The following is a 25284-nucleotide window of genomic DNA, read 5'->3' as shown; positions in this document are numbered from 1 at the left end:
TGCCCAGCAAACCATGTCTTAAAACTGTGCCTTGAACATCCTTCAGAGAAGAAAAGCAAAATTAAATCCTGGGGAAACATTCTAATATGCTCTAGTCCAGTGAAAGGGAACAGGCAAAATTGTGGAAGTATATGGACTGCCCTTATATCTTTTACAGATCTTATTGCTCTACCTTTAAAATATATCAGGAAGCCATCAAGCTGCCTGTCTTAACTAATCAGAATCCCTTGCCTCCTTGGTCTCTCACCATAAAACTGCAGGAGCCCCTCACCACTGTCCCACTTCCATTCCTGTCTCTCTTCAAGAGACTATCCTACAGCTGCCAGGGTGCACCTTTCAAAACTGAAGGCAGACCGTGTTCTTGCCCTGCTCACAATTCTCCGTCTTCCTGCACACTTAGAAAAAGTCCCAAAGTCCTCACATGGCACCCAGCCAAGATCAGGCACCAAGCTCATCCTGCACCTCCCAGCCCAGCACTCTCCCCCTCTTACCGGCTCCAGCCACACTGACCCCCTTGATGTTCTGGGAACACAGCAAACGTGAGATTTCTGTTCTCTTTTTCTAGAACATTCTTCTGCAAGACATCCACGGGGCTTACTCTCTCATTTCATTGAGCTTTGCTCAAAGGTCATACCCTCCGTGAGGCTTTTCTTAACTGTCCCACCCTAAGCAGCATTCCCTGCCGTCTCTATTCCCTTTCCTTACTTTATTTTTCTTCCTGCCCATTTTCAATGTCTGTCATTTTTTTTTTACATAACTTTGTTATTTGCCAGTTTCCTACTTTGGAATATAAATGCCATGAGGGACGGACTTCCATTATTCTCCACACTATCCCCAGTATGTAGACTAGGATCTCACACCTACCAGGTTTTCAATAAACTTGTGTTGAATAAAAGAATGAATAAAGAAAATATAGTCTCAACTCTAATAATAAATGCCTTTCTTTTTTTTTAATATTTTATTTATTTGTCAGATAGAGTGACAGTGAGCAAGCACAAGCAAGGGAGCAGCAGGCAGAGGGAGAAGCAGACTCCCCGCCGAGCAGGGAGCCTGATGCTGTAAGTGATAGTAATAGCTCAGGAGTATAACTACTAAAATATACATATATATATGTATGTACTTAACTACACAGCCCACTCCTGTGAGGTAGGAACCCTGCCCTTAGGCTGATTACTTGACCCTTTTCCCGTTCTACCACTCTCTCAGAAATTTGGGGGGTTTTGTTGTTGTTTATTTTTAAAGATTTTGTTTGTTTATTTGAGAGACAGTGAGCATGAGCTGAGGGAGAGGGAGAGGGAGAAGCAGACTCCCCAAAGAGCAGGAAGCCCAAGGCAGGACTGGATCCCAGGACTCTGGGATCATGACCTGAGTTTCAGCAGATGCTTAACCAGCTGAGCCACCCAGGCATCCCAGAAATTTGAGTTTTTTTAATTAGGGATCCAACATCCCTGTAGCTAAGCAAGTTATATTATCAGGATTTCCAAGTGGTTTCTGAATACTCTTGAAAAAAAGAAATGTTAATGCAGAAAAAGGAATACATATGCTTTAGAATATTAACATCAATCAAAATTATATATTTTACATCATGTGGCTTTTACATAGATTTTATTTAACTTGCAACGCTTGCCTTTAGCTTCTAAAAATGAAAACTATTTTTAGCAAATTAACTACCCAATTATTGACTCAATTCTCAAATTATCAGTGTCATGGTTATCCAAGACAAGAAAAACTCTTTCTATACTGACACTTCATTTAGAGATTGAAAGGGAATAATGAACAAATTTTAAATCTAGTTATCTAAAAATTATTTTATCAAAGGATGAGGACATTACATACACGTCATCAATATTCTTAAAAGAACTCTTTTTTCCATGAAACAATTTACATAAAGGAATTTTCTCATTATTCACCAAACTAGAACATTCTGTACATGATTTGAAATTTTCCAGAAGAAATCACTTTCCAAATATTTGATATTCCTTGAACAACATGCTTGGGTAAATAGCTGTTTCATGCAATGGTGCCTTTCAGATTAAAAAAACTTAATTTTTATTCCTCAATGAACTTTAGAATGAAATTAAATATTTCAATGCTGTATTTTAACACTAAAGATAGTAAGAAAAAGAAAAATCACAAACTAACCTCTTCCATGAACACAGACACAAAAACCACACTCAAAATTTTAGCAAACTGAATCCAGTAATATATAAAATATCAAGTTGATTTTATCCCAGGTAATAAGTTGTTTTAACATGCTGAAATCAGGAACTTAATTTCTTACATTAACAGTCTAAACAGAAAAATCCTATGATCACCTTAATAAATGCAGAAAATATATTTAATGATATTCAATATTCATGATTTCAAACCCCAAGGAAAGCAGGAATAGAAAATTACTTCTTTCCCTTTATTAGATTATCTACTGCCCCCACCAAAAAAATCCTTCGGGAAATGTCATACTAAATGCAGAGAATTTCGCTTTGATATTAGAAGGCAAGGATGATCACCTGCAGCACTTCTATTCAACAGGAAACTGGAGGCCTAGCCAGGATGATGTGCATAAATAAATAAATGGTGCAAGGACTGGAAAGGAAGAAACAAAGCTATCATTATTCACAAATGACATGATTATGTTTGTAGACTATCCAAAGGTATTTATAGACAAGCTGTTAGAATAGGAGAGTTCTCTGATGCAGAAAATCAGCTATGCAGAAAAAATCAAGTACATTTCTATAAAGCAGCGTAAAAAGGTAATACTTCCAATAATATAATAAATAACAGGTGCTTCACAATAAATCTAACAAAAGATATGTAAGACTTCTGAGGATCTGGGGAAACAATTATTAAGACTTTTATTAAAACATTTAAAAAGACTTAGAGAGAGACTCAGTAGTGTAAAGATACCTATTGTCTCCAAATTAGTTCATAGAATCAATGCAGTCCCACCAAATGAAATCCCAAACTTTATTTGGGTGCTATGAAACCTTTTACATGGAAATGTAAAGGGCTCAGACAAGTCATAATTCTCTCAAAGAACAAGAGTTCCCTGTCAGATATCAGAATATTTTTTCTTCCATTAAAGCAGTGTGGTATAGGCATAGAATAGACCAACAGAATATACTAGAATGCTCAGAAACTGACTCACATTCAGAAGGATAAGTGATGCCTCACAGACATAGAAACAATAGTATTTTCAATAAATGAAGCTGGGATGATTGTATATCCATAAAAAAGAAATTAATTTTGATCTTCTCACATCACACATAAATTAATTTCAGATGAATTTCAGAGACAAATATGAAAGGCTAAGTTTAATACAAAAAATGATTTAAAACAGAAAATACATTAAATTGATTAAATTTAATATAGAAAATACATTAAATATAGTATTTAATATAGAAAATACCCTCATTCCTTGATTTCAAACTAAATTACAAAGCTATAGTCACCAGAAAAGTATGGTATTGGCATTAAAGAGATCAATGGAATAGAACGGAGAGCTCAGAACTAAACCCACACACACATGCGTTGACTTGTTTATGAAAAGAAGCCAAGAACACAGAATGGGGAAACGGCAGCCTCATCAACAAATGGTATCAGGAAAACTGGACAGCCACATGTGAAAGAATGAAACTGGATCCCTACCTTACACCACACATAAATATTAATCCACATAAATGGATTAAAAACTTGAATGCAAGACCTAAAACCATAAAACTTCTAGGTAAGCTCCCCCCAGACATAGTTCTTGGCAATGATTTTTTAAATCTGACACTAAAAGCAAAAGCAATAAAAGCAAAAATAAATTAAGTGGGACTATATTTTACTAAAAGCTTCTGAACAGCAAAGAAAACCATAATCAAAATCAAAAGGTAACCTATAGGATGGGAGTAAATATTTGCAAATTGCACACCTGATGTGGGGCTAATATCCAAATTATACAGAGGACTCTAAAAACTCAGTAGCAAAAAAAAAAAAAAGAAAACAGTGGCCAAACAATCCAATTTTACAAAGGTCAAAAGATCTGAATAGACATTTTCCCAAAGAAGACACAGCTAGTTAACAAGCACATGAAAAAATGCTCAGCATCATTAACCATCAGGGAACTGAAAATCAAATCACAATGAGATATCACCTCACACCTGTCAGAATGGCAAAAATTTTGAAAATTTAAAAAAAAAAAAGCAACAAGAAATAACAAGTGTTTGTGAGCAGTGGAGAAAGGGGAACCCTTGTGTGCTAATGATGGGAATGTAAATTGGTACAGCCAATTGTACAGCCACTATGAAGAACAGTATAGAAGTTCCTTTAAGTAGGGCGTCTGGGTGGCTCAGTGGTTTAAAGCCTCTGCCTTTGGCTCAGGTCATGATCTCAGAGTCCTGGGATCAAACCACGCTTCGCATCAGGCTCTCTGCTCAGCAGGGAGTCTGCTTCTTCCCTCTCTCTTTCTGCCTGCCTCTCTGCCTACTTGTGATCTCTGTCAAATAAATAAATAAAATATTAAAAAAAAAAAAGAAGTTCCTCAAAGTATTAAAAATAGACTACCACATGATCCAGCAATTCTATTTGTGGGTATTTATCTGAAAAAAAAAAAAATCTACTAACTCAAAAAGATATATGGACCTCATGTTCATTACAGTAATGTTTATAATTGCCAAAATATGGGAACAACCTAAGTAGTCATCAATAGATGAATGGATGGAGACATTGTAATATATAAACATAAACCAAAAATACAAAAACCAAGCTCACCATGACAGAGAACAGACTGTGGCTGCCAGAGGTGGTGGGAGGGGGCGAGAGTAATGGATGAGAAGGGTCAAAAAGAAAAAAGGAAAAAGAAAAAATATCTTCATGACCTTGGGATAGGGAAGAGTACCTTAAACAAGGTACAAAAAGCACAAGCCATAAAGGAAATGATTTATAAATTTGACTATACCTAATGTTTAATTTTCTGTTTATCAAGAAACACCATAGGAGTTAGAAAAGCCACATAATGAGAGAAGAGATTAGCTCTATGTATAACTAACAGAAAACTAGGATCCAGAATGTGTAAGGAACTCAGCAATCAATTCAAAGGTGGTCGACAACACAACACAAAATGGTCCACTTCACAAAAAAGAGGAAATCCATATGGTCATAAATATATGAAAAGGTGACCAACCTCACTGGGAAACAGAGAAAAGCCATGTAAAACACAAAGAGATAAAAATACACACCCTGGTTTAGAAAAAAAAAATGGTATGACAATACTAAGTGTTGACAAGGATATATGTAAACTATGAAATGCAATGGAGATAAAGAGAAGCATATCCCATGAGCCAGCGTGTCCCCTTCTTAGGCTGAAAGAGAAAGTCACGCTAGCATGCACCGGGATGCAGCCATAAGAATGCTCACCCCTGTGTCTTCTGTAGTCCCCAAACCGTTACCAACCTTAAGAAGTGGAAAAACACAGGGCGCCTGGGTGGCTCAGTGGGTTAAGCCTCTGCCTTCGGCTCAGATCATTATCTCAGGGTCCTGGGATCAAGCCCCAAATCGCATCGGGCTCTCTGCTCAGCGGGGAGCCTACTTCCCCCCCCACCCCCGCACCCGACCCCTGCCTGCCTCTCTGCCTACTTATGATCTCTCTCTGTGTCAAATAAATAAATAAAATCCTCAAAAAAAAAAAAAAAAAAATTGATTTATTAAAAAAAAAAAAAAAGGAGTGGAAAAACACAATGTCATATCACCATTCAACAAAATACTATATGGCAGCCGAATGTACTGATCTATAGTTAAGCACAACAAAATAAATGCATCTTGGAAACCGAATGTGAACAAAGAAGCAAGACACAGAAGAAGAAGATGTGCCGTCTGACTCCATTTACAGAGGATTCGAAACTAAGCAAAACCAAGTGATAATACATACAGACTGGCGAGATTCCTTTTTTTAAAGCAACAAAACTGTCACAAAAAACGAGAAGAGTGGTTACCTGGGGGAGGAGGAAGAGATATGATTCCAGAAGCGACCACAGGAGGCTTCAGGTAGGCTGGCAGTGTGCTGGCTTCCACAGGTGTCTCTTTTCTAATTATTCATTAACCTATACAACTGCAGTCTATGGGTTTCTTTTGCATATCTGTTGTGTTTTGTAATAAAAATGACTGAAAATAAATATGTAAATTTTAGAGCTAGGTTTCGGGATACAGTGGATAAAGGCTATCATAAACTAGCACGGTAAGACTGGAGAATGAGAAGAGTCAGACTGAAGGCAGGAGTGGAGAACACTCTGTTACTCCCTCTTCTCAGCCCCACTGGGCTCCCTCCACTGTAACACGGACCCCAGGAAAGAATTCCGGCCCAAGCACGCTGAAGGGCGCTCCACTCCGCGGTGCTGGGGCCCAGCCCTCCGGGTAGGTGCGCGGCCTCCTCTTCCTTCACAACAGCAAACAGAAGAGTGGGAGGAAGGGCAGAGAGCACAAGAGAGAAGGACTCGACCCCGTTTGCCTTGTTAGTAGCAACTGTCACAAGGTCACGAGCAAAAAGGGCTCACTGCGAAGCTACTTCTGCTTCCGGTGAGCCAACCGGGTAAGGAAGGCCCGAGCCGGCGCCGGAGAGCTGCCGGGAGAAGAGAAACCAGCAGGGGCCAAGGGGGCAGGGAAGGGAAGGCCCGAGCTCAGCGGGATGAGGAGAGGTCGCTCCTTCAGCACGAGGCCCCCCAATTTCCACATTTCCCACTCCTGACCCCTAGAGTATCTTCACCCTCCCTTCCTCCTCTACTCCAAGGCCTCTGCTCTCCTGAGCCCCTTTTGCCCCTCTTGATAGAGCTGGTCCCAGGCCTACGCTGAGGTCTCACCCAGGAAACCAGAACTGTCAGGGAGGAACATGGCTGTGGTCACTCCCTGAGCCCTGCAGTCCTCCCACAGCCCAGTCCAACGCTGGGACCCCTATGGAACTTGGCCGCTAACACATAACGCGTTTCATGCGATCTGCAACTTTGAAAATGACATTCATGGACAGCCGAAGTACGTTCTCTAATTAGGTTTCCTTGCTCCCTTCAAACCAATGATTTAGGCTCACACACACACACACAAAATATTTTGAATGTCCCTTTAGAATAGAATAGTATAGTAGAATACTATATATATAGAGAGAGAATAGAATAGTAATGACCTAGAAGCACAAAAACAAAATCATCTGCAGCATACAGAGGCAACCAGTAAGTCACAGATGACCGGTGTCACGTCTGCCCTGGCTCTCTGAAAGCCCAGTCCCCCCACGCACCACCCCAAGTGCCCAGGCCAGTCGTCCCAGACTCTCCCTTAATTCCATCCGCTCTCTGCCATTCCCCCAGCCACAGCCCTACCTCAGATCCGAATTTGTGGCTCTACAGCATGGCAGCCTCCTAAGTGCTCTCCCTACCCCTCCACTCAATTCCTCTAATTCAAGCTTTAGGGTCTCTGGACCAAGCCTCCTAATCACATAAGTCTGCTTAGAATCTGTACACCTCACACATACTCACTGACTCTCAGTGACTCCTAGAGACTAGAGCCATTCTGTCCAATCTACCTTCTCAGCCTCTTCCCTAGCCACATGGCTCCCCATGCCCAGGACTCCTACCACAGTGTCCTCCCCACCCTCCCGCCTGGGTGGCACACCACGGCCACTTTGGAACCCTGGGTGTGTTTCCGCAGCTCTACTCACCCTATACCTGCTCCTTCCAGGAATACGGCTTCTGCTGAGAACTTCTCGTCCTGATGGGAGCCTTCTGTTTTCCGTGCACCCACAAGCCTACACTGAAACTTTGCTTAAGGCATTTCGAAGGAGCACATCTACCGCCAAACTCTTAATTTTCCTCCCCAAGTTGGGGCTTCCCTGTCTCAGTGTATGGATCTACCCTCCAACTGGTCGCTCAGACCAAAAACGCTAGGAGTCCGGTGTGATGCTTGCCTTCTCTCCCGGCCTCATGCAACCTCTCCACAGCCCCGTCGGTGCCCTCTCCAGAATGCGGCCCAGCTGAGCACTTCTCTCCAGCCCCACCCCGGGGTCAGAGCACCCTCCTGAGGACCCGCCTTGTTTTGTGCCCAGCCCCACCCCCCCACCACTGCTCTTCTAACCCCTTTGCCACAAAAGAAGCCGGGAACCTTTTAAAAACATAAAAGCCAAACCTACGGTCGCCTTTGTTAAAGGACTCCACTGATAATCCATCGATTTTAAGATAAAATTCCTTACCTTTTCAAAAGCCCGAAGTACCACGTTGGCTGCATAATAGATTACAATCCCCTTAGGAACAAAATAAAACAAAACAACAGCAACAACAAAAGAGATGCCAGTTTAATTTGGCTGGGGTGAGAGCCAGGTTAAGTTTTTGAGCTCCTGCAGACATTCTGAACATGCAGCCTGGGGCTAGGAACCAGAAAACTAGGTGACTGACCCTAACTCCTTCAAGCCTCCTCTCCCTCCCACAGACCCCTCACCTACTGTGCCTTGTTTTTTGTTCCTCAAAGATATGGAACCCATTCTTTCCTGGGGGCCTGTGCAAGAGGTGTTTCTACCACCCTGTGTGTTTCTGCACCTTCTCTAGCCCACCCTGTAATGTTTACTCCTTCACACCTATCCGAACTCATCAGAAATATCAGTTTCTGAAATATCAGTTCACTGGAACAGAAACTCCATGAAAGTAAAATCCTTATCTGTGTTGTTCATCACAGACTCCCAAGCTCCTAGAACAGCACCTAGCACACAGCAGGCATTCAGTAAATATTTCTGGAATAAATAAGTGATAAGCAAGGGAACATAGGCAAGTCACCTCCATCTATCATGCTGAGCTGCGCGGTGCACGCAGGAGGACCTCGATGAATCCATTCCATTTCAGGAACTAAAAATAACCATTACATTACAAATTTGGCTCAGCTTGAAAGGTTATGGTCATCCTTACTGTAAATATCCTTTCCTTAACCTATATAGAGAGAATAAAATTAAAGCTGTTCTAAAGACCAAAATCCAACTTTCGAACAGTTCTAAAATTGGTAAACATCATACAACAAGACGACCAGTCCAGCTGACTCTCAGAATGACAAAATTTAAAATAAAGCATCCTTTCATTCTTCTCTGACATAAACCGTCACCTGTCTAGTTAACCTAGCATTACTGCTTTCTTGCCAGACTATGACCACTACATTCTTCGACATCATGTAAAATTTTAAAATTCAATCTTTTAACCTATATTTATGGCACTCATGCATATAATCAGGTCATTAGAGATATTTTTCAAATTCAAGTTTCTCTAATAATCAGTTTCAGTGAAAATAAACAGGAAGCCCAAAGGATAAATGAGAGATACTCAAAAATTATTTTCTCTAGCTCCACTTTTTGGATACTAAAAGTAGAGGCACCTCTATTCACACTTTAAAGAAATACAAGGCTGATCTAGTCTTTAAGCGCCCATTTCTAGTGATAGGGAGAGAATAATCACGATCAAAAAGTAACTTCTACTTCTAATGAGCTGAATGATGATCTCCAAGACGCATCCACATCCTAATCCCCAGGATCTCTGAACTCTACCTCACATGCACAGAGAGTGAATATTACCTTCTGTGGCAGAAGATGTGACGTTAATGATCTCCCGAGGAAGAGTTTATCCTGGATTGTCTGGGTAGGTCCTAAATGTAATCCCATGTAGCCTTCAAGAGAGACAGAGCAAATGCTGACACAAAATAAGGAAAGGCAATTTGATCAAGGAGGCGGAGCCTGGAGTGATGTGGGCAAAAGCCAATGAATGCCCAGAACTTCTAAAAGCTATGAGAGGCAAGAAATGGATTCTGCCTGGAACCTTCTCTGGGATTCTCCTTCAGAGTGAGCACAGCTCTGTTGACACCTTGATTTTAGACCTCTGGCCCCCAGAACTGTGAGAGAATGAATTTCTACAGTTTTAGGTCTCCTAGTCTGCGGTCATTTGTTACAACAGCCACAGGAAACTAATACACACTTCACTGAATTAATATATGCTAGACCTTATGAGAGCATGGCATGAGAAATTTGACCTCTACCAAAAACAAATTTTTGTTTCAAGGTAAATACATTTCTTTAACATCTACATTTTAAATATGTATAATTGAAATATAATCTCCATTTTGCAAGACAGATCTAAATCACAGTTCTCCATTCTCATTAGGATTTAAAGCTACTCAAGCTGCTGTTTCTGTAAGGTAATTTCCCATCTGGAAAGATAAGATGAAAATTCTTACAGGAATCCTTGTAGAGATAATGAGGAAAAGGATGATAATGGACTACCACTCAAAGATCTACAGTCTTTAAGCAAAAGTAGCCCTTTGAAGAATAGTTACTACGAACTCTCTTTCTAAGAAAGGGAACACAAGAGCTTGCAAGAGTGAGGCACTCAGCATGAGAGCCATTTGGATCTCAGGTATCTCCATTCTGGCTCAGAGCCCTTTGCACAGCAATGTGTTGCCCACAGAAGGGTGAGAATGACATTTTCAACTCACCCAGAGTCTGTTCTTTTTCCAGGAACAGGGCTGAATCTTCTCTGATGACGTGCAAACATCGGGTCACCTTTAAGGCTAAAGTGCAATATGGGGTTGGACGACAGACTGTGGCAACTCAACAGTCTCAACCCTCAGCTTGCTATAGGAAAAAAATTACAAACAAAACCCCAAACTTATGTACTGTGATGATAAGAAGCCAGTCCTTCTTTGCTCAGAACCAAATTTCTACCAGCACAAAAAGGAAGCCTTAGGGAACAGTAAACATCAATTCCTCAGCATCAATCAGCCAAGACAAGGAGTGAAAGGATCTGCCTGGAACCCATCCCAGGTAATATCAAACAATCTAAAACATCAGGCCTTAATGAGTGTGGGTCAGTACTACCATCTTCCCATTAAAGAGTACGACAGACAAAGAGAAAGTGTGTCCATCAGGACCAAAACTTTTAGCAACTGGAGTAAGAGGCAACTTTCTTAATCTTGGAATTTATAAAATCCCACCATATGCATCATACTTCCTAATGAAATGTTATAAGTGTTCCCTTTGGGATCAGGAATAAGATAAGGATGGCCATCACCACTCCCTTCAACACTGTACTCAAGATCCAAGCTTGTACAGTAGCACCCAAAAAAGGAAAAAGAAAAAAAAAAGAAACATTATAAGGAATTGCAAAGAAGAAATGAAATAGTCATTATTTACTGATGTGTGATTATATCTCTAAAAAGACCAGAAGAAAACACCGATAAAATACAACAATAAATAGGGGCACTTAACGAGGTTGCTAGATACAAAACTCAATATGGAAAAATCAATTGTATTTCAATCTACCAGCACAAACAGTTAGAAAATATTAAAAAATAAGATAGCATTGACTATATTATCTAAAATACAAAAGTACCTAGAAATGGATTTAAGAAAAGATGTGTAAAACCAGTAACTAGGAAAATTACACAATAAGACAGGGTTTTCTAAAAGTAACTCAGGTGTATGGATAGGTTTTAGTTTCAACAAATGAAAGGAAAATTAACTGAATACAATTATCACCATATCTTCTATCAACTGAATACAATTATCACCATATCTTCTCATCCAACCAGTGCTTTCAGGGGTTTTTGTGGGGGTCAGGGTTTGTTTTTTGAGACAGAAGGAGAGCATGCACATGAGCAGGGTTGGGAGCAGGGAAGACAGAGGGAGAGAGAGAAAGAAAGAATCTTAAGCAGGTTCTACAGGGCTCAATCTCTTGACCCTGAGATCACAACCTGCGCTGCAATCAAGAGTAGGACACTTAACTGACTGAGCCACCCGGGTACCCCCAAACAATGCTATTTGAAATCTAGAGCTATCTTGATAAGTCATGTAAGAATTCTGATCAGAGAGTGCACTGTAGGTTCTGGGGGTAGACTGGAATTCTTGTCATTATCCCATGTCTTAACCAAACATTGAAGAGACATTTGAATTTCCACACTGTCACTATAGTAACAGTGAAAAACAAAAAGACATTAAGTCCTTTAATGTTATAATAAGGATACAGAAAAGTTGTTAGAATGTAAGATCTAAGATGGTATTTTCTGAATATTTACAAAACTTGGTATTTTCTGGATATTTATAAAACTTCAGCACATCAGCACTCAGCCAATCCATTTAGAGTAAGTGGTCCAAACCAATGGATATAACCAGGGTCAATTCATCCTTGCACAGGAATTATTTAGAATTTCTGCCTTGTTTTTTTAAGTCATTCCCTTGTTGAAGCCTCCTTTAAATGTAGATGGAATGGACAGCTTCCCTTAATGTGAAATTTATCAAGTACACTTCTCAAAATTTTCCATTAGCCTGAAAACATCAAAAGTCCAAGCATCAGTGGTTAATTCCTTTGAGCTAAGACACTATGTCACCTGGAATCTATTTTCAAAAGGAAAACACTTTTTTTTTTTTTTTAAGATTTTATTTATTTATTTGACAGAGAGAGATCACAAGTAGGCAGAGAGAGAGGAGGAAGCAGGCTCCCTGCTGAGCAGAGAGCCCGATGCGGGACTCGATCCCAGGACCCTGAGATCATGACCTGAGCCGAAGGCAGCGGCTTAACCCACTGAGCCACCCAGGCGCCCAAAAGGAAAACACTTCTTAGAGGAGGTAACATAAAGCTACCACTATCCAGTTTTAACACCAAACTTAATTTCCCTGACTCACAAGCACGATTTGGGAGAACCTTCTGATAACAGAGAGGGGGAAGCACAGTACTTTGAGGGAGACAGATCCAGAGTACATGGCGCTACCATTAGCCAGATGGGCTGGCACGGCGAGGTATCCTGGAAAGTACAGAGCTAATGACATTGCAGTGTTATAGGAAAAGTGAGAAGACACTAGAAAAAGCAAATGCATCTGAAAATTGAGCTGAGGACACAGTTCTGCTATCAAGACGTGTTGAAGAGACTATTGATGATGGTACTTTTTCATATCCTGACTTGCACGGCTGATGACCTGTTCTCTATAGCACCCTAGTGGGCTATGGTAAACCCATAAAAGCAGGGGTTGAGTTTAATTCTCTTACAGACCCCAGAGCACAAAGAAAGCACTCTGAACCCAGCAGGCACTGAGTAGTATCACTGAATTGAATGAATTAAAAATTCATTTCAAAACAAGTAACTGAGTTCTGGGGGATATAAAAATTGCATTTTTAAACTAGAGCTAGCTTTTTTTTGTTTGTTTGTTTAAATTTTAAGTTGGTTGCTGACAATACCAAGTGTTGCCAAGGATATGAAGCAACTGGAACTGACATCCATTGCTGGTGGGAGTCTAAAATTGCACAACCAATTTGGGAAACTGTTGATTAGTGTATTCTAGAGATAAACATAGGCTTGCTCTATGACCCAGTAATTCAAGAACTGATATCCCCCAGAAAACACATACAAGGATATTTATTCATAGGGAAGCTTTGTTTGTAATAGCCAAAAATTAGAGAACACAAAATCGTCCATCAACAGAAGAATTGATAAACTGTAGTATGGTCATACAATAGAATATTACCCAACACCAAAAAAGAACACCACTGCTATACGCAGCAGCATATAATCAGTCTCACAGACACAACATCTTATCTTGACTTTTATATGAAGTTCAAAACCAGGCGAAACTCATCCCAGATGTTGGATTAGAGCAGAGGTCCAAATAGTGGTTATTTTGTGGGGAGGAGGCATTAACTGTGAGAGAGGGGTAGATAGGAAGCCTTTTGGAGGGCTAGATGTGTTCTAAATACTGATCTGGGAAGTGATTATACAGCTATATTCATATGTAAACTTCACTGAGTTCTACACTTAAGATTTGTGTACCTTGTATGTGTTTACACAAATTATGCCTTATTAAAAAGGTAAACAAGAAAAAAAGTTGGCTGTTTTCCAATGCTTAGTATTTGTTTTAATCATTTTAATTAAGGGAAGCCCATTTTCTTTAAGCATATCATTGCTGTTGGCTATAATTTGAATGTCTGAACACTTGAAAAGACACCAACCAATCAAATGGGGAACAGCACTTATCTCCCCTACACAGACACATACTGTCTGTCTCACCAGTTTGTTCCTCATTAACATCTAAAAGGAGCCCTAATCAAAATCTAGACATAAACAGAGAGCAAGAGGTAATGAGGACAGGCACAGAAATGAGCAGTACTTCCAACTTCATGGCAGGGTTTAAGGCTGTAGCTCACACTATCCCTGAGGGTTCCAGTAATTTAATAAGACATGTACAGAGATGTCTCTGATTCTTGAAGCTCTACATTTGATATGCATAAGACGCTCATCTGCTAAACTCTCTGTCTTACATGAGCCAGTCCCTAGCTAAATGTCTGTTACGCAGGGAGTCATGGAATTCTAGCATGAGAAGCACTTGAGAATTATTACTGACATAAGTCTGGTGTCTGTCTACACGGCACAAGTACAAAAAGCTCCTGAAAGCAGTCAGAAATCATAACCAGGGGAAGTCACTGTCAGCTGCCATCTTTCTTCACGGACTCCTGTGGCTAATATGGGTTTTCACTACTATGAGGACCGAACACTGAGGCATATTCTTATTTTGTAGGAGTAGTTTCATTTCTTACCAAATTGTGTTTCCAATGGATGATTAACCCCTCCCTTCCCAGATAGTAAATATTTCCAGAGTTCTGGTAAATTTTAATACTGGCCCAGTGAGTAAAACTCAATATATATGCAAAAAAGTAATAAACATATTTTAAGTTAATGATTAAAACAGGAAGAAGTTTTTGTGTTGTTGTTTTTTTTTTTAAGTAACGCCAGATGAAAATTAGCACTATCTGAAAAAAATCCTATTGAAAAGCCACAGAGAAATGTATTACCTTCAGCTTTCACAGTGGAAGCCCATGGAAAATGGCTTCAGCTATTTTAGCACCTGACTTTTTAGAGAGCTTTAAAGCAAACCTATAGTCCATCAGCAAACTAGGAATAGAAATCTTTGTTCTTTTTGCTACCAGACAATGGCAGCCTGAAAAGCTAATTTACAAGATGTCTGAATATCTTGGATGAAAATACTGTAAGTTTTCTGATAAACTGGATTCATTTCAAAGTATTTAGATTAAAACTGCTTGCTTTATTTTCACCAACAAAGAAGTCATTACATTATTCTTCCCTTTAGTTGACTTCCCACCTGAATGGGAATACAGTTATCATCATATGTCACATTGTAATTTCCTATTTTAAATGGCTAGATAAATCATCTACCATCAAGTGTTTTCTTCAAAAACAGCAATAAGAATAGAAATAAATAAAAGAATAGAAATGCTTCCCCTTAAAATAATAATCATATGTTCACATGCTTATTTAATTTTAGAGTCCATCTCCCCACCATCATTGAATTGTAGAGCCGTCTCCCAGAAGACGTAAATGTTTACTTATCTATAAAATTTTATCTTCCCTGATGAAAGAGATAAAAACTTTAAAATTCATGCCATTAATTTTCTCCTTTCTTGTCATTCTTCATAGATACGATGCAGTGGAAGAAGAGTAGCATTTTAGGCTTACCACTGATTCTAAGAGAAAAATCTCAGTAATTTTCAGAAGAGGTTAACACAGGAAGTCAAGAAAGGAAAAGGAAAAAAAAAGCAAGAAGATTCAAGAATCCCTTCTGGGAAAGAGCCTTACTGATGATTAAATCCCAAACATCAAAAGGACAAAGTCTTCTTTGGTCAGCAAAAGAATCACTTATATATATATGTATTACTCACAAAGAACAAGTTTTAATTCAATATATTATATTATTTCAATTATATATAATAGAATGTATAAATATAATATAATATAATATAATATAATAAATATATTAATGATATGTCATAAATATATTAATAATATATTACTATATTATAAATTAATATATGATATATAATAAATATATTTGTGATATAAAATATATTTAGTTATATATTATAAATGTATTTATAGTATATATTATTTCATTATTATAATATATAATATATATTACATTATTCAATCAATATATTATATCAATTCAATACAATATATTATTTCAACAGGTCACATTAATTGTATTTATCCAACTACAAATAAACAACTTTACCCTTTGGGTGGATAATCTCAGTTGCCAAAGTTGCAAAACACACTTCCTAAGCAAAGGAAGGAAACTGGGTAGCAAATACTAAAAACTGCATTTCTAAGGGCTCTTAAATGTTTACACAACATAAGGTTTTATTGTTTGAGGTCATTTATGACAAATGCCCACTAGGGTTTTTCAGGGACATGCATAACTAACAAATGACACTAGGTTTCATTCTGTCCAGGTTAACATAGACAACTTGAAATGAGATACAGTGGAGTACTTTCTCTAGAAAACTGCCACGGTCCTAAAAATCATATTTACAAAGCAAGAAGACAGGTGCACCTAGGTGGTTCAGTCGTTAAGCATCTGCCTTCAGCTCGGGTCGTGATCCCAGGATCCTGGGATCAAGCCCAGAATTGGGCTCCCCTCTCAGCAGGGAGCCTGTTTCTCCCTCTCCCGTTCCCTCTGCTTGTGTTCCCTCTCTTGCTGTCTCTCTCTGTCAAATAAATAAATAAAATATTTTTTAAAAAAAATAGAAAGAAGACAATTCAAGGGATTTAAAGTCAAAATTGTATCTGTTACAGCCTGTGGAAATGACCCTAAATGAGGAATACATAGAGGACACGGGATGAAATGAACAAAAAGCAGGTTTGCACCTCCCACCAGCAGGTCATGGAACAGGAAGCACTCCTACTGCGTCAGTGTTCTGAGGTTTTACTTTGATTTCAAGACATGAAAAAGATGAAGTCAGCTCGGTCCATCCTCTTTTCACCTAGCCAGACCCAGCAAATTAGCCCTTACCCATTCCTTCTGTCCAACGCTGACCGCCTGGGCAGCTAGTACGTTGAACAAGCACAACTATAGAATGGGATCAAAACAAAACTCCCTCAGCCCTTTTAAAAATCGATCAAGGGGAGGTGGACTTTCCTTGCTCCTGATGAAAATCTGGACAACGGCCAGATCCTCTCTGCTCACTCCTACCTCACTGAGAGTCACAAAACCATCTTAATTCAGAGATTAGACTTCCCGATTCCTTTTTGTTTTTTTAAAGAAGTGGGGAAGGGGGCAGAGGGAGAGGAAGAGAGAGACAATCTTAAGCAGGCTCTACGCTGGGCACGGAGCCTAATGTGGGACTCAATCTCACAACCCTGAGATCATGACCTATGCTGATTTCAAGAGTCAGGTGCTCTGACAACTGAGCCACCCTAGTGCCCCTTTTCCAATCCCTTTTAATAATTCATACTCCAAATCTGACTTAGATTCTATCCCCCATTTCCAGGGCTAGGCTGGATTCAGACAAGTAGTCTTGAGGAGGAGGGTGGATCAGGCTTTCTTCTTTACAGCTGCTGATCCCCTCAGAGGCTGGGATACACGGAAGGAAGAAGAAAAAGCAGTAGGAAAGTTCGTACTAAACTGGGTCCGTCAGCAGTTGGCATCCATTCCTGCGCCTGCCAGATACCTAACGCTCATTCTTCCTGTATGGGTTGTTTAGTGGGTTCTTGGGAGATTCTCATTGCTGGAAACCTCTGTCCCTTGACCTGGGTGAACTTATCTCTGTGCCATCAACCTCCGAAACCCCATTGGGTCTGGCATCTGTTTCCAGCCTCTTGCTCCTAGGGGCCCTCTTCACGGCCCAATTTATCTGACAGAATCCAAGAAGACATGCTGTTCTCCCATGTGTGTGGTTTACCTCTGGTGAACAAATAATAATCATTTAACCTCTCTTGGCTCAACAAACACAGTTGAGTACAGGGCAAAGCCCAAAGCCTCCAGCCAACCCTCCTCAGGCCACCTGAGGTTCAGGGCCCCACCACGGTGCCCTCCAGCTGCCCAGCCCAGGGCTGGGGCAGACAGCTGGCTGCGTCCACAACCCTCTCTCCTCTCCTTAGTTTGACCCATTTGGAGCTGGGGGCTGGTTTTCAAAACTGCCTCATCTGCCAACTCATATGTCTATTGAATTTGGATCCCTAGTGGAAAAGACAATTTTAAAGTTCCATCACAACTCGCCTGTGTAATTGGAGTGGCCAAAGACGCTCAACTGATTGAGAAATAAACACAGTGGTTTTATTTTTTCCAGGAACTGCTACCACCAGCTGCGCACTGTGTACCCTTCCTCCCCCTGGGAAGCGAGTGACTTTTATTCTCAGCCCATCCCAAAACATTTGATCACTCTGGGTTATTAAAGTGGTGCAGCATACACAATATCACCTACCAAGTACTCTTGTCTAAAAATCATTCATCTGAATCTAATCAAGTTTCTAAATCTACCTACTGGCTTCTAGACAATACCAGGGATAGGGAAACAAGTTCTTTGTCACCATTAGGAAGTAAGAAGTCAAGAGGGTGAAACTTCTTATAGGACAAATTCTAACAAATTAATGTCATGAGTCCCCGCCCTCTTGCCTGGCTTCACTCCCCTGAGGACGGAGCAGATAAAAGCTTGGGGGATACTTCTCCTCTGTCATTCGTTGCTGTTTTCTTTGCTGATGGCCTATTCTTTTAATGACTGACCCCAGTCGCAGCTGGTACAGATGGACAAGCGGAGACCCAAACAAGCCTTGCTGGCAGGGGTTTCCATCCTGAGCAGGAACGCCAGGGTTTGGTGGTCTGTTGTTAGATCTAATTGCATCTTCCAGCTGTCTCCTAGCTGGCAGCACCCTGTCACCTGGCATTGATATGAGGGCCTTTTTAGTCCACCTGGTCACCCATGCTAGTATTCCGTGTGAGCCAGGGTCAACACTGGCCTGCTCAGGGGGGAGATCCTGTTTGCATATTTCTCAGAAACCATGAATTTGAGGAAACAGCCTTGTTTCCTCTACAACCGGCTACACCACCATACCCTCTCTCACCACTGCTCTTCTTTGTGCTCCGTCAGCACCAGGCAGATCAACAAGTCCTACAACTTGGCAGGCATCCAATAAGGATCCCACAGTGTCTGCTTCTTGTGGACCTCAAGAATTGTATGAGCAATCCTCCTGCCCCTCTCCTCTACCTCGGCTCAGAAACATGGCAACCTCCAAACCCCGTTAGCCTCTCTGATCTCCTTTGGGAGAGAGGAGCTTCTTTTACTCATAAGGACTGTATGCAGAAGCCCACCTCCTTCTCGATCCTGGGCCTCCTCTTAGCAGCCGCTGGTAAAAGTTGGCCAAACGAGTGTCCTTCTCACACCAGGAAGTAGAACAGAGGCTGTGTGTGGAACTGGAGCACTTCGACTTCTGTTCTCCACAGGATACTAGCCCTGCGGTTGGGGCCGGGGTGAGCAGCCCACAAAGATCTCAGTGGGCACCTCCTGGCACCTGCAGCTTCTGCTGGGTATCAGGTCACCGTGCCAGGCAATGAAAACACAAGATGAGTGAGACCAACTTGCCCTGACTTTGAAATCACAAGAAAGGAAGCAGGGTACACATTCTGCCACTTCCTAGCTGGTTGATTTGAGTAAGAAAATGAAGCCAGAGGGACCTGGGGGGCTCAGTCAGTTGAGCGTCTGCTTTCTGCTCAGGTCGTGATCTCAAGGTTCTGGGATCAAGCCCCGCATTGGGCTCCTTGCTCAGCAGAGGGTCTGCTTCTCCCTCTTCTGACCTTCCTCCCCACTTGTTCATTTAAAAAAAGAAAAGAAGAGGAGGAGGAGGAGGAGATGCTGATGTGGACACTTTGAGTCTGTAACTAGCAAATGAGAGTGGTGTATGAAGACGACCCCCAAATCCTGAAGCAATCTCAGCCAACGACTTAACAAACCGACTGGCATCCTCGGAGTCCAGTCCTCTGCTACAGCTAACTCCAAAGTAAAACGAAGAGCTAGCTGTCGCGCACGGTAACTAGATCCCGTAGGTGCGGTTGCACTGAATGGAGCAGTGGAAAAAATTATGCCACAGCCCTCCTGGGCTTTCACTCAGCCTTGGGGCTGGGGCGGGTTCCAGATCAGCCACCGCCTTTTCGGATCAGGAGTGGGTGGGGTGCACCGGCTGCCTCGGAGGCAGCAGGTGCATGCAGGCTGCAGATGCTACCCTAAAATCTAGCCCCCCAGCTTGTCCCTGATGTTCAGAGTAAGAATTTATCGTTTCTAACGTTAACTCTCTCAAAAGCCCAGTCCTATTTAGTGAGGCAGCTGAGCATGCTGCCAGCTGAAAGGACGTTCGGATAATCGTACTGGACATGTGTCATGCTTTGGGACTTTGTGTACACCCTCCCTACGCTTAGGAATCTACCACTTATGATGCTACCGCCCAAGTGTCAGGAGACATGTGTTTTCCTAGCTTCTTGTGCATTTTGGGTTAAAAATCAACATCTGCATTTTACGTGACAAAAATTAACTTTTATTTAAGTCACTATATTTGGGAATAGCTTTGCCTGTACTCTAAGACACAAGCAAAATGAAGAGATTCCATTCTCCAGGATGCAGACTCTACTATCTCTGTATTATCTATGGATTCACATTTGCCTCTGGGTGTGTGTGTGTTTATGTGAGATGCTGACTCAGAGCCAACAGACATCACCCTCTCGCCCTGCCAGATACATTTCCCAAACAGCGTCAGCCCTGGCTGTCTTCATTTTCTCATCTCTGGGCCCCTCTGTCTGACTCCTACCTCCCTCTCCACTCAGACCAATCTTTCTTTCATGTTGCTTGCCCTCCACCTCTCACCTCTGGCAAACACCAATCTATATCTGTTTCCTGCATCTGTGAACTCAATTTTCCATTTGTTTGGGTTTTTCTTAGATTTCACATAGAAGAGATATATACAGCATCTGTCTTTCACTGTCTGACCTTTGTCACTCAGCCTGATACCCCCAAGGTCTATCTATGTCGCAAATGGCAAGATGTCCCTCTTTTATATGGATGGATAATATTCCACTGAGAGAGAGAGTGGGAGAAAGAAAGTGAGTGTGTTTCATATTTTCTTTATCCACCCATTAGTGGAAATAAGTGAAGGGGTCAGAAGGTACAAACTTCAGTTATAAAATAAGTAAGTCATGAGGATGTCATGGACAGCATGATGACTACAGTTCATAAATCTGAACTCTGCATTTGAACATTGCTGAGAGGAAACCTTAAAAGTTCCCATCACAAGAAAAACAATCTGTAACTCTGTGTGGTGACGGATGTTAACTAGACTTACTGGATGGTGATCAGTTCACAATACATACGAATATCGCTCATCATGATATACGCCAAAAACTAATAGAATGTTTATGTCAATTACACATCTTTCTTCCTAAGATCAACTCTGATATCCTTTCCAAAGCCTGATTGCCAAATCCCAAGAACAGTTTTGAGTCCTAATCTCACTTTACTTGTGACAGGGTCTATCCTGCCCATCATTCCCCCTCCTTCCTTACAGAATACTTCCTCTTGGCTTCCTCTCCCCAGCCTCTCCTGGAAACCCCCCACCTCCTGGCTGCTCTTTTCCTCTCTCTGCCAACGCCAACTCATCTACCTTATGGTTCCATAAGGAGGTTCCCAAAGACTGACTTGTTTTTCCTGTCCTAGGCAAGCCTATCTACTCTCATGGTTGTTTTTATCTTCTGCCTAAACCTAAACCTGCCTAAAACTCTCTGGGTTTCAGGCACATTCATCCAACTTCCTGCGTCACCTCTGCACTCAAATGTGTTTTTGGTTTAGCACATCCAAAGCTGACTTCCTGATGCCCCTGCCAAAACCCTCGTCCCACTATGTCCTCCATATCAGTAAATGGTGCCTACGACCATTCATATGTTCATGCCAGAAAACAGGGTATTACCACTGAAGCCAATTCTGGCTCATTCCCTTCTGTTCATTCTTTTTTAGATAGCACGCAAGAGCCAGGGGGAGGCCGCAGGGGAGAGAGAATCTGAAGCAGGCTCCAAGCCCAGCATAGAACCTGACATGGGGCTCAATCTCACAACCCTGAGATCATGACCTGAGAGTCAGACACTTAACTGAGGCATCCCAGAGCCACCATCTCTGTTCATGCTAATTCCAAAATATATCTTACATCTGTCAACTTGCTCCTCCTCTGACCTAATTGTAGCCCAACCCACTACATCCTTGACTGGACCCCTCAACAGATTCCCAACTCCTGCCCCTGCTTTCACCCTCGCTACTCGTAATCCACTATCCATACAGCAGCCAGGGCGAGCATTTTACACCACGAAACCCTGCCTCCTCACAACCCTGGAGTGGCTTCCAACTGCACTCAAGAACAATTCCAGATTCCTTCGCATGGCCTAAAAGGGTCAGCTCCAAGGTCATCTCATGACACTGTCCCTGGCCTGCCCTCCTGAAAGCCACATTTGCTCAGTTCTTCAGTTCAACAATTTCTCAGTTTTTCCAGTGACCTGTATTCTTGGTTCTCATGCTGTTTCCTCTAGAAAGCTATTCCCATTCTCTTTGTCTAGTTTATTACTTTTCAGTATGCAGGCTCCCACTGACACTTCCAAAGGGGAACATTTTCTACAAACTTTCCCCTAAATTTACCCTTTTATTCTTTTTTAATAATTATGTTTACTTTTCCTCTGTATAACTTAGAGTTTGTAATTAATATACAGCTGCAGATAGAGGGAAGAGAAACAAAAATACTATTTACAAAGGCTCTGCCACTAGACTATAAGATACCCAAGAGCAGGAATTATGTTGAATTAGTTCACAGCAATATATTCAGTTTCTAGCATATTTAATAATGAACAAAGAAAAAGCTAATGAATATAAATAGTATATATCATGACTTTAACCTAAAAACAGTTAAAATATTCTTCCAGCTTTATTGAGATATAACTGGTTATAATATTGTATAAGTTTAAGGTGTCCAACATAATGATTTGATAAATGTATATATTATAATATGATTAGCATAGTAAGTTTAGTTAACACACTTATCACCTCACATAGCTGCAATTTTTTTGTGTGTGATGGGAATTTTTAGATCAACTGTCCCAGTAACTTTAAAATACACAATACAGTGCTGTCACTACACTGTACCTCCCATCCCCAGCAGTGGACGTCTACACATTTAGACCACCTTCACCCATTTCACCCAGCCCTCACCTCAGGCAACTACCAGTGTGTCCTCTGTTTCCTTGAATTTTGTTCTTTCCTGCTCCACATAAAAAATGAGACTGTACAGTGTTTGTCTTTCTCTGTGTGACTTATGTCATTTAACATAATGCCCTCAAGGTTATCCAAGTTGTCGCAAATGATAACATTTCCTTCTTTTTTATGGTTGAATAATAAAACATTACACACACACACACACACAAACATGGACACACACACATCTACTTTATCTACTCATTCATGGATGGACATTCATGTTTCTATGTCTTAACTTCTGTAAATAGTTCTGCAATAAATATGGGGGGGTACTGATATCACTGCAAGATAGTGATTTCATGGGGTGCTTGGGTGGCTCAGTGGGTTAAAGCCTCTGCCTTCGGCTCGGGTCATGATCCCGGGATCCTGGGATCGAGTCCCGCATTGGGCTCTCTGCTCAGCGGGGAGTCGGCTTCCTCCTCTCTCTCTGCCTGACTCTCTGCCTACTTGTGATCTCTGTCTGTCAAATAAATAAATAACATCTTTAAAAAAAAAAAAAAAGATAGCGATTTCATTTCCTTTGGATGTACTTCCAGAAATGGAATTACTGGATCATGTGGTAGTTCTATATTTAATTTTACAGGGAAGTTCTGTACTCTTTTCCATAGCAGCCGTACTGATTTACATTCCCACCAAGAGTCTACTAGGGCTTCCTTTTCTCCACATCCTCACCAGCACCACTGACTTCTTGATAATAGTCATTCTAATAAATGTGAGGTGATACCTATTTGTGGTTTGGGTTTGCATTTCCCTGGTGATTAGTGATATTGAACATCTTTTCACACACCTATTGCCCATCTAAATACTAACTTTGGAAAAAATATCCAGTCAAGTACTTAGCCCATTTTTAATCAGATTATTTGGGTTTTTTGATATTTAGTTGTATGAGTTCCTTATATATTTTAGATCTTTACCCCTTATCAGACATTTGGTCTGAAATATTTTCTCTCATTCCACGGTTGACTTTTCATTTTGGTTGAGCATTTATTTTGCTGTGCAGAAGTTTTTTAGGTTAATGTAGTCCTACTTGTTTGTTTTTACTTTTGTTACTTGTTGTTTAGGAGCCACATCTTTAAAAAAAATCACTGCCTAGACTAATATCAAGGAGATTTTTTCCTCTATATTTTCTTCAAGGAGCTTTACAGTTTCAGGTCTTATATTTAAGTCTTTAATCCATTTTGGTTAATTTTTGTGAGTGGTGTAATATAAGGGTCTAATTTCATTTTTTACACATTAATATCCAACTTTCCTAGCACAATTTATTAAAGAAGACCATCTTTTCTACACTGAATGTTCTTGACTCCCTTGAGAAATATTAGTTGCCTGTGTATGTGAAGGTTTATTTCTGGGTTCTCAATTCTGTTCCATTGGTATGTGTGCTTTATACCAATGTCATGTTGTTTTGTTTACTATAATTTGTAATATAATTTGAAATCAGACAGTGTGATGTCTCCAGCTTCGTTCTTCCTTCTCAAGATTGCTTTGTCTATTTGAGATCTTTTGTGGTTACATACAAATTTTAGGACTTTTTCTTTCTATTTCTGTAAAAAATGCCATTGGAATCTTCATAAGGATTGCACTGAATCTATAGATAGTTTTGGGTAACATGGACCCATTAATTCTTTCATCAATAAGCATGAAGTATCTTTCCATTTGTTTGTGTATTCTTCAATTTCTCTCATCAAAGTCTTATAGTTTTTGGTGTATAGACCTTTCACTTCCTTGGTTAAATTTATTCCGAAGTATTTTATTGTTTTGATGCTATTGTGAGTGGGACTGTTTTATTTCTTATTTTTAGGTAATTGTTTTGCATTTAATGGAAACTTTGTTTAAGTGTCACAGTTAAATATGATATTTACTGAACATTTTTGTTAGCTATACCTTAACAGATTAGAAATGCTCCATTATTGTTAAGAAGCTTTGCATGAATGAAAGTTGAATTTTATTATATACGTTCCTATATCAGTTGAGATAAACATAAGGTTTTCAGATTTAATTGTGAATATGAGTAAATTACAAAAAAGATTTTCTTATGCTAAACCATCCTTAAATTCCTAGAATAAGGAATTCCAGCTAAGTTGTGATTTTTTTTTTTTAAAACCTTAAAGGATGCAGTTTGCTAATATTTTGTTTAGCAGTTTGCTAATATTTTGTTTAGCAGTTTTGTATCTATGTTCAT

This window comes from Mustela nigripes, chromosome 18, assembly GCF_022355385.1.
Source record: "Mustela nigripes isolate SB6536 chromosome 18, MUSNIG.SB6536, whole genome shotgun sequence".
Classification (NCBI taxonomy): domain Eukaryota; kingdom Metazoa; phylum Chordata; class Mammalia; order Carnivora; family Mustelidae; genus Mustela; species Mustela nigripes.
The sequence above is the reverse complement of the archived record's forward strand: the minus strand, read 5'-3'. Positions refer to the sequence as shown.